Genomic DNA, 14,170 nt, shown 5'->3' with positions numbered 1-14,170 from the left:
TACAGGGATGGGGCCTGTAGGAGTGGAGGGGAGAACAAAGGAACGGGGTAGCACCACAGGCTAACGTCAAGGGAGATTGGATCAGAGGTAGGGGACATAGGGTTGAGCTGGGGGGGATGGGGTGCGAGGGGACGGAAGGCACTGGGGAAACCATGGGGGTGGTGTTGGGTGGGGGATGAGAGCGTGGTAGAGGAATCGGGGCAGGGGAGAGTGTGAGGTGTCTGAGGGAGAAGAGACGTTGCGAGGGGGATGGAAGGTAGACCTTTCAACAGAAATGGGACAGAGCTCCCCCTCCACCTGGAATGGGATCTCTCCACTGAGAGACAGGACCGCTCCTCCACCCGCCCCCCCCCCCCCCCGGGTTACAAGATCCCTTCCACCCCACACTCCCCCAACCGGGATAGGATTCTTTCCCCCAGTGGACCTGGATCAAGGTGCTAGAAAGTGTTTCTGCTGCGGCGGACCCAGCAGAGTTGAACGGTGAAGCATGGGGCTCTCTCCGCACCACCTGCTCCCTCAGGCGACGAGGTCTCGCTTGCATCATGGAAGATCACGGTGTTGCTGAGCTTCTGGGAATGTGGAGGGCTTCTGCTAAACCCGTGGTAGGGTTCAGAGTGGTTCATCTCCCAGGGACGTGCTGAAGGTCAAGGATGTCCCGATCCTCTCATGGAGGGAGGGTTGTAGATAAAGTGAACGGCTGCGGAACTGGCCTCAGTCTGAGGAGAGTGATCAAAGAGGGACCTGGGGTGGCAATATTTCTACTGAGAGGCTGGAACGAACCACCAGAGGATAAATTCTGACATTTAGGTGACCCTTGGAAGGGAGTTAGAGGGAGGGGTAGAGACTAACTTGGACAGCAAGGCTGGGTTGGGATAAATGACCTGTTGTGTACTCTCTGGGTGTGTAAATGCTGCTGCTTCTGCCCCAGAGGACATGGCAATAAGGTCACAACAGAGGTGGCCACACCGGGTCATGGACCCAACGTCCCCAAGGTGGTGTCCTGCACAGATGATAAAATCATCGACAATGGATCATTCGGTGTGGTGGACCAGGCAAGGCTGGTGGACTCCGGAGAGCTGATTGCCATCAAGAAGATCTTGCAGGACAAGAGATTCAAGGTGAGGGGGAGGAGCAGTTGTGTGGAAATGGAACACCCTGATATTTAACTTTAGGCCTACAGCACGTTCACAGGCCCTTGCGACACATGAGCCCGTTTCACACAATTACACCCAATTGACAAACACCCAAACACATTTTTGAAGGGTGGGTGGAAAGAGGAGCATCTGACAGAGACCAAAGCAGCCATGGGGTTTGGAAACAGAGAAAGTCTCACAATCCCACAACAGCACCCCCCGTTCCCACACACAACCCCCCACCCCACACACACACACACACACACACACACACACACACACACACACACACACACACACCTGGCAAATATCAGAGATTTTCTGCAAATTAATTGTTTAGTAGAAGCTGGGAAAACAATCATAAAAACTGAAATGATACTTCATTGAACCCCCTGACGAGTCCCCACTCCAGCGACACGAAAAGTCCCCCCCACTGACTCTCGAAAAGTCCCCCACTTCGGCCTCCCTTGGAGTTCCCCACCTCTGACCTCTTGACGAATCTCCTCCCCGCCTCCCCCCTCAACTTGGACAAGTCGCCCCTCAGGGCCCCGACCCATCGCCCAGCCTTGCTGATGTTCCTCTCGCCATAGAACCGCAAACTGCAGATCATGTGAAAGTTGGATCACACCATCATCGTCCCTCTTCTCAACTTCTACTCCTCTGTAGTCAAGGTAAGATCCTCATTTGCTGCTACCTTCCCCATTCCTTCAATCGATCTGTCTCGCTGCAGCCTCTCTGTTCCCTCCATCCTGCCCCTCTGACCAGTGCCGAATCCTTGACGCTGGCTGCCCTGCTCCTCACATATTAACTCATGACCTCTTGCCATTTCAACTCCAGACAGCAGCAGCCAAGACCACAAGACAAGGTCGCCAAATTCGGCCACTCAGCCCCTCCAGTCTGTTTCCCAAATTCATTTTACGAATGTATTTTCCCCCATAACTCACTTCCCCAGAACCTTTTGGTGCCCTTCCAAATCAACGCCTGCTCTGAATCGTCCCAACAACTCAGCCTCCACATATTCGACCCCAGCCAACACCCGGCTGCAAACATTTCTCATCTCGAAACGTCACTGGTTTTTCTCTCCCGGTGAATCCTTGGCTCAAGAGGGAGGGCGGTCAGAGCTGCACATTTTGTGCAGTCTCACCAGACGCCGAATGATGGGGCAGCGGACGGGTCCACTACGGCCTGTTGACGCTCTGCTCGCTGAGCCCTTGGATTCATGCCATGTTGTGTTGAGCAGTGGGGGCATCAGGCCTACAGAGAGCAGGAGGGACTGGCACTCCAGTTGGGAGAGGCACTGGGTGTTGGAGGGTAAACCCAGCTGACATGTTTGTATTGTGTCCAAGAGAAAGAGGAGGTTTATTTGAATCTGGGTCTGGACTATGTTCCTGAGACGGTTCACTTCATGGCCCAGCACTTCAACAAGGCCAAGCAGCCCATTCCCATGATCTACATCAAGGTGGTTGTGGGTCTGGGTGGTCAGGTTGTCCACTGGGTTAAGCTTGGATGGTGGGGTTGGAGGATATAAAGGAGTTTACTGGCTGAGTCTCGCTGGGGACTGGATATCGATGAAGGGTGCATGAGGGTCTCAATGGGTATTGGTGAGGAGAGAAAGGGTAGTGAGGGGAGAAGGGTGGCGAGGATGATGAGGATGGATGTTGATTGGCAGGGAGGGGCCCTTCACCCACATCCCCTTACCCTCAGGATCCAGACCCGGCCAGTGTGGAGGCAGAGTGGGTCATGTTATATCGTTGTGTTGCCAGATGTTCATGTACCAGCTGTAGCAGAGCATGGCCTACTTCCATCCTCAGGGGGTTTTCCATTGAGACATCAAGCCCCAGAAGATGCTGGTAGATCCCGAGATGGCCTTCTTATTGCTCCTTAATTTCGGCAGGTAGATCCACCCGTGTCTGCCCGTTCACCACCTCAACACGGTCCTGATCCCTCTCCCCAACACGGCCTTGTCCCCTCCCCACCAGCTCTTACCCCTCCCCCACCAGCTCTCTCTCCTCCTCCCTCTCCCAACTTGCCCCTTCCACAGCTTAATAACTTATTCTAAATAAGATTGTGGGGGGCTTAGATGGAATGAACAGCCAGAAAACTTTCCTAAAGTGCCAGGTACAAATCTCAGAGAGCATCCGCTTCAGGTGAGGGGAGATTTTTTTTATGCAGAGAGTTGTGAGAGCTTTGAATGCGTCACCGGAGAAAGTGGTAGTGGTTGGTAGAATAGGTACATATAAAAGTCTCTGAGATGAGCATGTGGATGTAAGGGAACAGAATTTTTAAATGATAGAGGAATTTGGGGATATGGCGAGAAGGCAGGGTAGGTCGTGTTAGGTCATAAATTAGATCAGCCATGATCGTATTGAATGGCAGAGCAGGCTCGATAGGCCATTTTTGTCCTACTCCTGTTCCCACTTCCTATGTTCCTATGGGTGTGGTACAGGTAAAGGTTGTGGAGAACATTTACAAAGGTCAGTACAGCCTTTATGGGCCAAAGGGCCTGTACTGGGCAGCAATGCTTGATGTTCTAATGGATGCGGAAGCTCTGGGAAGGGGTAAGGGAGGGACTGGCCAGTAAGTCTGCAGATGTTGGGGCTGAGGGCAATGCCCAAACATGCTGGGCAAACTCATGGATAGTTTTGTGAGGAGCAGGTCCTGCTTCATGAGTCAAATTGAGTTTTTCGAGGAGATGTCAAAGGAAATAGATGAAGGTCAAGGTCTGTATGTGCTGCACGAGGATTTTAGTAAGGTGCTTGACAAGGTCCCCACGGTGGCCTCATTCAGAATGTCTGGAGGCATGGGATCCATGGACCCTTGGCTGTGTGGATTCAGAATTGGCTTGTCTGCAGAAAACAGAGGGTAGTAGTAGATGGAACAATGACTAGTGGCGCTCCAAAGGGATCTGCTCTAGGACCCCTGCTCTTTGTGATTTTTATGAATGATGATGGGAGTGGAAGGGTGGGTACGTCAGGGGATGACACAGAGGTAGAGATGTTGGAGACAGTGTAGAAGGTTGTCATAGGTCATCCAGTTTGCAGAGAAGTGACAGATGGAGTTCAATCCTGTCAATCAGATGTACTTAAATAAGCAACTGGTCCAGGTTTATTTCCAGAGTCATTTTCAAGGGCACGAATAACAGTTATTCCAAAGAAGGTTTGAGACCCATTAAAAGTAGTTTCATATATACCAATATCTTTATTGAATGCGGATTACAAGAATGTGTGGGCAGAGCACTTGGTTAATGGCATGATTATGAACAGTGTGCAGGACAGAGAAATATTTAGATCCTGCTCCATAAATCACTCAAGGTTGCTGTGCAAATTGAGAGGGAGTTTAAGATGGTGTATTGTGTGCTGGCCTTCAGGAGTCAGGGGATTGAGTTCAAACACCGAGAGGTAACGTTGCAGATGTATAAAATTCTAGTCAGACCACACTTGGAATATTGTGTGCATTCCTGGGGCGAGAAAAGCAGAGGACGTCTAAATAAGGTGAGCTGAGGGAAATTTAGGCAAGACGTGAGGGGTACATTTTATTCACACAGAATGTTGTGGGTGGCTGGAGTGCATTGCCGGGGTAGTAGCGGAGGCTGGTCCAAAAAAGGCATGAAAAGGATTTTAATATGGACAAGAATTAAAGAAAAATGGAGTGTACTGGTGTGAGGGAGGGGAGGGTAACATTGTTGTGGGGTAGGTTCAGATGGATCAGCTGAACGGTCTCGACTGATCCATCCATGATTGTCTAGCATCTTGCTGCCATATCGTGGAGAACCAGGGTGTTGCCTGATGGAGACACTTTGCTCTGAGCCCTGCAGAGAGAGATCGTGGTTTTTGCCAAAACACACTTCCTAACGTAGAGCAGAGGAAGGGGAAAGGCTCCAGTGTTCAGGGGTAGGGGGGATAATGGGGGAAGCGTTGGGACCCTCAAAAGTCATTGTGATCAGGCCTCAGAGACAGTATCTCTATCACTCGTATTTCTCTTCCCAGGAGAAGGAGCGATCTCAGAGACAAGACATGAGTCCAGAAGGACCTCGCATCCCAGCTGAACAGAGGACGGAGAATATCATGATGGCCTGAATCCCTCCCCTTCTTCTCCCTCTGGCCCTGCAAACCCCATTCCCTGCCTTTTCCATGTCCCTTCACCCACTTCCCCTCTTCTCCTCTACCCCTCCTCCATCCCAACCCCCTCCCGCTCACCTTCCCCTTCCCCTGCCCTCACACCTATGCCCTAACCCCAGCCCTCCTCCCTTCACCTCCCCCTTCCCCTCTCCCCTTCCCTTCCCCTTACCCCTTCCCCTTCCCCTCCCCCTTCCCATCCCCTAACCCTCCCCCTTCCCCTCCCCTTCTCCTCCTCCCCTTCCCCTCCCCCTTCCCTTTCCCCTTCCTACCCCTAACCTAGGGGAAGGAGGGGGAGGGGAAGGGGGTAGGAAAAAAGGGGTAGTGGAAGGGGGTAAGGGTAGGGGTTGTGGTAAGGGGTAGGGTAGGGGGTAGTGGTAGGGGGTGTGGGGATGGGGAAGGGGTAGGAGGTAGGGTTAGGGGAAGTGGGTAGGTTGTAAGGGATAGGGTAGGGGGTAGTTGTAGGGGATGTGGGTATGGGGAAGGGGTAGGAGGTAGGGTTAGGGGAAGGGGGTAGTTGTAGGGGGTGCGGGTATGGGGAAGTGGTAGGAGGTAGGGTTAGGGGAAGGGGGTAGGTTGTAAGGGATAGGGGTAGGGTTTAGTTTAGGGTTGGGGAAGTTGGGTAGAGTTAGGGGTAGGGTTACGAGCAGTGTAGAGGTAGCATTAGGGTTAGTGTTAGGAGACATGGGGTAGGGCTTTATCTTGGTTTATGGTTAGGTGTATATTTCGGGGAAGTGGGCTTGTGTTAGGTATAGGGGAAGGGGGTAGGAGCAGGGGGGTAGAGGAGGAGTGAGGTTTGGGGTTAGGGGATGGTGGGTAGCATTAGGGTTGGTGTTAAGTGGCGGCATAGGCGTAGGGATAAAGTTAGGGTTAGTGGACGGGGTGGGGGTAGAGTTAGGGGACGTGGAGTGGTGGTAGGGGGTATCGGTAGTGTTAAGGTTAGGTTTAGGATTTTGTTAGAGGTTAGGGTTAGGAGTAGGAGGAAGGGAAGAGGGAGGGGAATGGGGAGGCGAGCGGGGGACGGGAACTGGGGAAGGGAAGGGGGAGGGGATGTGGGAGGGGAACGGGCAGTGGTAAGGGGAGGGGAACGGGGTAGAGGAAAGGGGAGATGAACGGTGGACGGCATCCCTAGCCCCTCCCCTCCCCTTCCCTTCCCCCGCATTTCCCCTGCCTCTCCTCTCCTCCTTCCAGAAGAAGCTGGGCCTCTTTCCGTCCAGAACCTCCCTGTGGTTTCAGAGCCTCCGTTTCAGGAAGTGCCTTCGACGCTTGCTGCTGGACAGACATCTCGTCTCTTGATTCCTTCTGTACCGTTGATATTAAATTTAAAAATGATTGCATTTTTTAACGCTTGAACTCAAAAGGCTGGTCCAGATAGACAAAACAGAAACAGTCCCTTCAGCCCCTCTCCCCTGCTAGCTGAGCTGTTGTAATCAGTCGATATTCCTCTCACCCTTTTCATTCTTAGCTGCCATCCAGCTCATGTTGCCTTGTCAATCGCACGGCCTGTGGGAAGAAGCTATTTCCCTCCCTGGCTGCTCTGCTTTTATTCCTCCATATCTCCTTCCTGATGGCAGGGGGACAAAGATGCTCTGTGCTGGATATCTATGAGTCTATTTACAGAGCCCATCCCTGCAAACAATGAGGGGACCGTTGCCTTGAGGTGGCACCCATGTTGCCTCTCCCTCAGCACTCTCAGAACACTACTGCACCCTCTTTCCCCTCCTTTCCCAGGTCTCAGTAACCCACTGACAATTCCAGTCAGCTGCCATGTCTATACCCTGCCCACCTAAACCGATGGATCGACCAGCACCTTCTCCCCTCAAGAGTTCGAGGAATCCACTCTCTTGCAATGTCCTGCTATCGAATGCCCTGCATCCTCCTTCCCACTTGGTTCCTCCTGTTATCAGGCGCCTGGATGGACCCCACCCTTTTGAAACTACCCGTGTTCTCACTGATCTCTCTGCGCCTCTGCCCTCCATCTAGGGGTCTTGGATTTCTTGTGCGGGTGGTGGTGAACAAAGCACCAACTTAAGGAGATGGGGAGCAGTACAAAGACCCCCAGGTCCAGGAGACAGGGAGAACCACAGAGATGCCCATCTCTGTCATTCGGGTAAAACCTGATTATAAGGTGCAATGTGCAAGGAACTTTCGGTCCTGCTGCACGTGGGCCAGGTTTGGCCCATCCCCACACCACCACCCTGTCAATTCCCAAAACAAATTTCCTATTCATGTGGGGGTCCAAAATGGATAGAGTCTGGAGAAGGACCGTGTACATCGTCAATCAATGGGGACAAGGGTGTAACCAGCATGGCCATAATTGTGTGTGGCTGTGCTTGGAACCAAAGTGCAAGGGCACCAAATGCTGCTATGTGCTGAGGTTCTACCTGGCTCAGGTGTGCGAAAGATTGGCCTGGCCCTGGTGCTGCACAATGTTCCAGTCAGCAGGACTTTGCCCCTTTACCTTCCTGGGAACGGTTTCATAGACAAACACATTTGACCACAAAGCCATCAGGCAGTGGTCAGCAGAGAATGTCTGACACAGAGACTCTAGGACTAGATGGGATACTGCGGGGTGGTCCACGGAGCAGTGCATACAGAGAGAGACATCCAGAACTGCTGGAAAACCAGAAACTCGGTGAAAGATGCCCTTCAGTTTGCCTGAAACCCAGATGGGAGTAGCAAACACTAGAAGACATCTGTCTAAAGCAAAGGGAGGAAGATTTAGGGGAGATATCAGGGGTATTTTCTTTTACCCAGAGTTGTGGGTGTCAAGAATGCCTTGCCAGGAGTAGTGATGAAGGCCAAAACATTAGGGGCATTTTAGGGGTTCTTAGTTTCATTGAGGGGCTGAGACCAAGGAGGATATTCTCCAACAGCAGAGGGTGGCAGTAACCACAAGATGTCAAAGTGGTGGCAATGAAGCTAAACAGAGACCGTCTAATGTGACTGTGTGCCTGGCTGCTGGAATTTGGACTTACTTTATAAACCTTGCTAAGTACCAGTTCAGGTTGGAAACGTTCGACTTCCTTGGGGGTCAAATGAACAGGCACAGAACTCAACCCTGCTTGAAAAGGTAGAGGTTGTTAAGTGCTTCCCCAAACCCCACATAATGAAGTGGCTGCAAGAATTCACTGGTACGATTAATTTTTATCACCGATAGTAGTGGCCCACATTATTTTTTAAAAAATTTTATTTAAGATTTTATAACATGAATATCATATAGAATTACATTAAAAAAATTAAGAACAAAATAATAAAATTACAATACAGTATCAGTAATCTAAATAAAGTATACCCTCCCCAATAATTATTACACATTAATAACCCAACTCAAATTAGACCAACCCCCCCTTCCCCCCCAAAATAAAGAGTGAAGAATTAATAAAGTTAATAATATATGTGAGAAAAAGAAAAACCCACTTACAAAAAAAAACAAAAACATAACCGATTAAAATACTAACAAAAAGAAAAGTAATTAATACTAAGATATCAGACTTAAAAAACATATTTAAATCAAACTTAAATGCATATATTTAACAAACAGAGTTAAGATTAAACATATATTTAACTCAAACTTAATATAAAAAATTTGTAAAGTTAGTAACATTATCTATCAAAAATTCTTAAACAATAATCAATTCTTAAAAAAAATTGTAGCATGAAAAAAAAGATGAAAAAAACTTTCTCTATAGAGATAAACCTTCACCAAATATCAACTAACTTCACATCTATCATCATATTAGTCACATAAACCACCATCTTAAAACAAAATTCAAACCTCATTAAACATTGTAGAATTCAATTTTAGTACTCTTCCACCATTTTTCCCATTTACTCTTGAATAATTATCCAATAAAAGCTCCAATGCCACATTTAAATATCCCCAATCATTATGTTAAAATTCAGATATCCAAATAATAAAAACACATCTACAACAAAATCTATATCTTCAACAAATGGAGCATAAACCACAAACAAAATTCAAGCCTCATTAAGAATTGTACAATTCAATTTATAACTTTCACCATTATTCCCTTCGTTCTATAACTAAAATAGCAAAATAATATACACCAGAATTACCACTCCTTTCACCTTAAAGTTAAAGAAAAAATATATCAAAAAACTTATCCATCCCATTCACATTTAAATTTCAAATATTCCTTATCTACTGAATAAACTTTACAAAAAAAAACCACATCAATTTTTAGTTTTTTAAACAATCAAATACTTTCTTATGCTTTTTTTCATAAACACAAAAAAAAACCCTTCACTCTTTAATCTACTAATACAAAAAAAGGAAAAAAAAACAGGTAGGAGGTTAAAAATACCCCCTCCCGTCTAAACCGCGCAATGCGGTAACTCCCAAAATAAAATGGGTGTGAGATAACTCACACGTAGCAGATGACTTTCAGGAAATAGTGCCTATCCAGTTCTCTCCCCCAACTCTCACTTCATCTTAAACTAACATCCTCATTACTTAATATTCCTTTTTTAAAAAAAAAATTAGAAAAAAAAGAACAACTCTTCTTTTAATCAGCTCCAACTACCGAGTCACCATTACAACCATTCCTTCTTGGATCACGGCTCTTTTCTTCCATCTCTTGTCTCCTTAGAGATTGCGGCGGACTACGTCTCTGTTTAAACCGAGTAATTGGCAGCTCTTGAGCAAATGCTATAGCTTCCTTTGGAGAATCAAAGAACGTTGGTTGGCAACCATCTTGAAAAACCTTCAAAACAGCTGGATATCTAAAGGTTGCCTTGTAACCTTTCTTCCACAACAACTCTTTAGCAGGGTTGAATTCCCGTCATTGGAACATAACTTCTTGACTCAAATCCGCATAGAAGAAAACTCGATTATTTTGAATCATCAAGGGTGATTTTCTCTGTTGTGCATTTCTAATAGCCACTCGTAAAATTATTTCTCTGTCGTAATTATTCAAGCAATGAACCAAAACTGGTCTTGGACTTTGACCTGAAATAGGTCTTCTACGCAAGGCTCTGTGAGCACGTTCCAGTATTAAACCTTCCAGGAAATGTTCTTGACCCAGCACCTGCGGAATCCATTCAGTAAAAAATTTTCTTGGGTCTGGTCCCTCCATTCCTTCCAGCAAACCAATAATCTTTATATTGTTCCGTCTGGATTGGTTTTCCAAATAATCAATCTTTCTCACCAAATTTTTATTTTGAGTTTGTAAGTCTTCAACCATTTTGGTCACATCAAGAACTTAATCCCGTATTTCATCTATATCTTCTTCACACGAATTAAATTTATCTCTCACTTCAAGCTGAAAAGCTCCAAACTCAGCCATCTGTTGAGAATGTATTTTCACCAAAGTATTAAACCTAGTACCAAGTTCAGTCATAATCTTAGATAATCCCTGCATTGTATAAGATAATTTAGATTCAAGATTCACAAGAATCTTTTCAATTGGAAGAGATTCTGGCTCAACAGATTCCTGCTTCTTCTGAATAACCAAAGGGTCTTCTGTTGCTTCCTTCATTCTGGTTGCCTTCCTTGTAGTATAGCTGCGTGTGGAAACCCCAGCCACAGCCTTTCCAGCAGTGACTGGAGGACGCTGGCCGGGGTTTTGCCCAGTCCATAATGTGTTAATTTCTCCCAATACATCAAGTTGTATAGATTCTTTTATCTCAAAAGGTGCAGTTTGCAGTGCCACCGCTACAATTGACAAATGCCTTTCCCCAGCCGGTACTTCAACTGATGTTACTACAAGTGGTTCATTCATAACATTGCCGTCAGATGCTACTGCACATGTGCGAACCTGAGTAACTCTTTGTTCTAAAGGCTGTTTGGCGCCCTCTTTAGAGGGCTCTACCGATGTAACATTGATCTCTACATCCGAAAGCTGTACCTCTCTCCTGGGATCCATTTCAGGCTGAGCCCCGGTGTCTTTCCTGTAGGTAGGCTCCAAAACTTGAACTTTTGGAAAATGTAGTTTTTTGATAATCTGTTGTCGTTTTTTTTGCTCTTTTCCACCAATTGTACCATCATAAGTTAAATTAAGAGCACTGAAATTATCTAAACTTTTAAAGAATTTTAACGGGCATTTCTAGACAAAACAATAAGATAGAGTCAGGAGAAGACTGGAAGGCACGACTGATCCTTACGCCATCTTGCCACGCCCCCCGTGGCCCACATCATGCGGAGAAAGGTAAAAACATTACCTGGGACAATGAGGATTTGGAGGCGTTCCTGAAGGCCAAGGACGCACTGGCCAACACAACCCTTGAGGTACACGCCAGGCCAGAGACACCCACCACTCTCACAGTAGATGCTTCCAGCACAGCAGTAGGGGGTGCACTGGAGCAATTCATCGAAGGGGAATGGCAGCCCCTGTCCTTCTTTAGCAGACACCTCTGGCCACTAAACTCAAATACAGCATCTTTGACTGAGAGCAATTGGTGCTGTACCTGACAGTCAGGCAAATAAGGTATTTTTGGAAGGTAGACAATTCAGTGTCTTCATGGACCAGAAGCCATTAACTTTTGCCTTCCATAAAGTGTTGGACCTGTGGTCGGCCAAGCAGCAGCGACTCCTCTCCTATGAGTCTGAGTTCACTACAGACATTCAACACATCATGGGTGACGCACTGCCCCATCCCCGCAATCAAGTCTATCCAGGCCCTATCCCAGTGAATAGACTACTTAGCCCTCGGCAGGGGACATCAGGACGACCCTGAGATCCTTTGCAAGCAAGACAGCAGTGTCCAGGCTCAGGCTGGAGGATGTTAACATCGATCCTGGTAAGTAGACGCTCCTCTGCGACATTCCAATGGCAAACCCCACCTCATCGTGCCGACAGCATGGAGATGGCAGTTTTATGATGAGGTGCACAACCTGACGCACCCGGCCATCAGTACTGTCAAAATGGTGGTCAATAGGTTGGTCTTGCTGAGCCTCCAGAAACAGGTTGTCAGTGGGCCAAGGCCTGCACACTCTGCCAGATGACCAAAATGCAGACATACATGAAGGCACCATGCCAGACATTCGAGCCAGCACCACATAGGTTCAGCCACATCTACAATGACATTGTAGGGTCACTATCGGCCTCCCGCGGGACGAGTTACCTTCTCACCATGATTGCCTGCTCCCTGAGGTTCCCCGAGGTGGTCCAGCTGGCTGACACAACCACTTGTGTCCTCCATTAAATTGGAAGCGGTAATAAATATAAAGGAAAGTTTGATAATAAATAGTCTCCCTTGCAGTTGGGGTACAATGTATTTCTTGAGATCAGTGGAATCCTGGAGTAAAGACAAAGTGATCCTGTGTTTCCCAAGGATTTGATTGAGTTGTTGGGGTAGTTGTAAGTGGAAGGGCCGAAAGGTCTCCTGCTCCTTCCACTGCCTTTGTTTTCTGTCTTGCGATGCTGATTGGGTTCACCTGTGTGTTCGCTCGCTCGCACGCTGATTGGTCGCTTCAGTTGCGCGAGGCAATGGGTTGATTCAGTGAGGTCGCTATTGGATTGGATGCTGAAGTCGGGTTGGATTGATGGGCGGTTTCGCGGGCTGATTGGCTCTTGCTGTGAAGAGGCGGGACGTTGGCGGCGGCGTCGTCTGCTCGGGGTCGGGCCTAAAGGGATGAAGTTGGCGGCAGCTCCGGGACCTTCCTCAGCCGCGCGGTCCAGGGAAAGCGGGCGACCCGCAGCCCGCCGGGACCCACCCGGGAGTGGCCGGTACCGGCGGGGTGTTTGGGTGGAGCCGAGGCGTCGGTGCAGGGGGAGGGGAGGGGGATGAGGGAGAGGGAGGGGGATGGGAGGGGCGGGAGCCCGGAGGGGGCGGGGCAAGTCAAGGAGGGGAGGGGGCGGGGCCAGGCAGGGGTAAGTGGGAGGGTGAAGGGGAGTTGGAGGGCGAGGGGGAGGGGGAGGCTGGGCAAGGAGGGTGAGGGGAGGGGAAGAAGGGCAGGGGAAGAAGGGCTGGGGGAGAAGGGCAGGGGGAGAAGGGCAGGGGGGAGAAGGGCAGGTGGGAGCAGGGCCGGGGGAGCAGGGCAGGGGGAGAATGGCCGGGGGGAGGGAACCGCCTGTTTGCCCCAGGTACCCAAGTCCCCTCTCTGTGTGTGTTGGCTTCCTCCTGCCCTCCACCCCCACAATTTAATGGTCCCATTTCTGACCTTCTCTTCCTCATCTTTCCTTGATGAAGGGACAAACCCACAATGTGTTTGATGTCTCTTTCTCTTTGCTCTATGCCTGTTTGACCTGCTGACTCTCTCTAACCCTGTGGCTTTACCCCCTCATCTTTCGCTGGTTGAACCCAACAGAGCTGGAAGAGTTCAATTCGTGAAGGGTTGTATCTGGATTTGAATCATTTGACACCCTGTAGATTTCTTTAAATTGTGGCTCAAAAGCAACAGAAGGATTTGGAAACCTTGTCATCGGTCCTCTTTCAAACTTGTCTGAATTTCTTGGATGAAGAAACATTGCTCTGAAACTTACTCTGCAAGAGTTTATTTTCCTCTCTTGCAGGGAGGTTTCAGAATCTGTTCCACATTATAAATCTGTTGTCTTTTCAAGAGTGGAGTGGCTATTTTCTTCCACCAAGATTTCATCAACTCAGTCAAGGGCTGAACTAAGTCTCCATTTAAAAATGATTATGTTGCAAATGCAAGATGACTTTGGCTTTATTCATCAAAAGTGGCCATTTCCACGGTCTCAACGAGGCTGCTCTCTTGATCTCAAAGAGACGGTTAGAAATGGTCTTCCTCCTTCAAAATCCACTTGTTACTCCTGGTGAAAGGAGAAGACGATGTAACTGTACCTTCTCTGACGACTGTATCTTCAATCCTCTCTTCCCCACAGCATGGACAACATCTTCTGCCTCTCATTTGTAATGTTTCTCCAGAATGGCTCATCCCATGACACGTGCCGTCATTTCTGCCTTTGAAGTCCATTCAACGTCTTCAAAAGTATGA

General features: G+C 48.3%; 1 long non-coding RNA gene across 1 annotated transcript; it reads left to right on the top strand.

Annotated features, from left to right (window-relative positions):
• The first annotated feature begins 790 nt into the window (after positions 1-790).
• Positions 791-5,585, top strand: LOC138745457 (uncharacterized). The gene is made up of 3 exons (XR_011346276.1): positions 791-1,118; positions 1,724-1,804; positions 5,120-5,585. It is a non-coding gene; the product is annotated as an uncharacterized lncRNA (long non-coding RNA).
• Positions 5,586-14,170: the final 8,585 nt, after the last annotated feature.

Source organism: Narcine bancroftii, chromosome 11 (genome assembly GCF_036971445.1).
Source record: "Narcine bancroftii isolate sNarBan1 chromosome 11, sNarBan1.hap1, whole genome shotgun sequence".
Taxonomy (NCBI): Eukaryota; Metazoa; Chordata; class Chondrichthyes; order Torpediniformes; family Narcinidae; genus Narcine; species Narcine bancroftii.
Note: the sequence above shows the minus strand (reverse complement) of the source record. Positions and strands in the feature narration are given on the sequence as shown.